Raw genomic sequence first — 2,666 nt, forward strand, 5'->3', positions numbered from 1 at the left:
GTCTCCAACAAAGCTGATAAAACAACTAAGGAGGACTATCTTGAAGACAGCGAGACAACCCCAAAGTCCTGTCTTGGTTTAGTGTTCGAGTTACTGGCCACTACTGCTTGCACAAGCTATTCAAATTCACTGTCTGACTTAGTTCGGTTTCTTGAGTCTCAACTACAAGCTGAAAGACATCAATCAACTATGCTGCAACAAGAAGCAGAAGGACTACGGAAGTCCCTGGAACATTCAGATGCATACTTTCTGGTGCAACAGCAAGCGTTAGAGGATTTTAGCACCAAACAGGAAAAAGCTAATAAGCTTGCTAAGCTTATTGCCAGCATGTTGGATACCCAGGATAACATTTCTTGAGTTCTTCTGAAGTTGTTTCAGTTATGCTCTTGTTTTGCTGCCACATTTATTTGCACTGGTGGCCAATTTTGACGGCCAGTGTATGTAATATGCTGCTTTGTTCCCTATATTTGCATTGGTGGTGAACTTTGATGTCCGGTGGATGTAATATGTGTAATAGCGGTAATAGGCTAGCGTTAATTGCTTGGTTATTTATTTCCGTGTTGTCTTGTTTAGTTGTTTGCTTGTAGTCACTGCAGTTCTTTTTCTGTGTTTTTCTAGTGGCCACAACAGCCTATTTTTGGTAACTAGGCCAAAATAATCATGGCAACCCACGGACTGTTGAAACCATGGGCCTCCTGTGAGCTGTATGATCCATGGGCCTTCTTTGGGCCGTAGGATCCATTGGCCTTCTATACGGGCCGTAGGATCCATTGGCCTTCTATACAGGCCGTAGGATCCATGGGCCTTCTACGGGCCGTACGTGTAAGTGCGTCTAGTGCCCCTTAGTGATTTTGGTGTATTGAAGACTTATAGGTTAAGGGACTGATGCGTTTGTGAGTGTACACAGGTCTATAAGTCTATGAGGAGTTTGATATTTACAGAGAAAGTCGACCCCTAAAAATGAAGTTCTTCGACTGAAGACTTCACTAGTAGAAAAAGGGCTATAGATGGGATTGACACTAATGGCGCACCAGACAAGCGGTGCGCCATTAGTATATACTAATGGCGCACCACCTTCTGATACGCCATTAGAGTTGAAACTACTAATGGCGCACCTGGCCCAAGGTGCGCCATTAGTATCAATTTTTTTTAACTAGTGCGCCTGTCCAAACATACTAATGGCGCATCCAGACTCAGTGCGCCATTACTAGTTCTAACTAGTAATGGCGCACCTGTCGAAAAGTGCGCCACTAATGTTTTTTTTATTATATGTTTTATTCCTTTTTTTGCAAAACTACTAATGGCGCACTGTTCCACCGTGTGCCATTAATAGTTTAAACTAGTAATGGTGCACTGTGGAACAGTGCGCCATTAGTTTTTTTTTTTGCAAAACTACTAATGGCGCACCACGAGAAGGTGCGCCATTAGTTACCTGGATTACTAATGGCGCATTTAGTGTTGGTGCGCCATTAGTAAGTGGGCTGCAACAAGATATTTTGGACAGCCTCTCCTACCCACACTCACTTTCTCCCCACTTCATTCTCTCCACCTCCTCCTTGTCTCGGGTGCCTCCTCTTTTTCACCTCATTTCCACCATAGATTCATTCAAATTAAGTGGTTAAATTACCTTGTTTTGATAGGTAAGTAAGGGGGGAAGCTATATTTATGTTGTTCTCCCTACAACAATGTGCACATGCACTTTTTATGGCCTAGCTAGATCTATGTATGTTCGTGGTGTTGCATATGTTTGTGGTGTTGCATATGTGTTTGTGTTTGGAGGTGTACCGGTATTTGAAATGCGATAGTTGCCAATATTTTGCCGGAATGTTGATTCATTTCCGTTTCGGCGAGAATTTTGGCATTAAGCATTCTTTTTGGTCCTATTTTTAGGGAAAGTCATGCCAAATTTTTTCTTGGTTCTAAAATATCGTTTTGCTCTACCCCGCAGGCGACCATGGTCCGCACGATGACCGAAGGCATCATCAATAGGTTTTTGAGGTCCGTGAAGGCCGAGATGCTTCAAAAGAACGAGACGGAGATAAGATGTCCGTGTCGAAGATGCAAGCTGAAGAGCCTTATTGCGGACCCGGATTCCGGGCAGGTGCGGGACCACCTGCTCTTGCATGGTTTCATGGATGGCTATCGGTGGCAAGGTGATGAAGATGACTACGAAGTCGTCCATGGGGGCCGGGCAAGAAATGAGGAAGGGCAGCAAGACAACCACCGCCGCTCGGGCGGGCGAGAAGACGAAGAATCCCCAGGAGATGATCACGACGGTGATGTTGTACACAGTCATCATGTAGAAGATGCAGGACATGATGATGAGGAAGATGCCGGAGCATACGACGGGCATGATCATGAAGATGATGATGCCGGCGGAGCAGACGACGCTGGACCATCGATGGGCTAGGTGCAGGACCCTCATATTCAAGAGCTGCTTCTCAAGCAGATGGATAACGCAAGAGCTGCCGCCCGAGAGAAAGCCAAGATGGATCAACTTGAGTTAGACGCGGTTACTCCATTGTATGAAGGATGCAGGCCCGAGGATACCCGCCTGAAAGTAACGCTCATGGCTCTGGAGATGAAGGTAAAACACAAAATGACCGACGCATGCTTCAACGAGAACATGTCATTCTGGCACGAACATCTTCCCAAGGGGAACAAGT

Source organism: Triticum dicoccoides, chromosome 3B (genome assembly GCF_002162155.2).
Source record: "Triticum dicoccoides isolate Atlit2015 ecotype Zavitan chromosome 3B, WEW_v2.0, whole genome shotgun sequence".
NCBI classification, from domain to species: Eukaryota; Viridiplantae; Streptophyta; class Magnoliopsida; order Poales; family Poaceae; genus Triticum; species Triticum dicoccoides.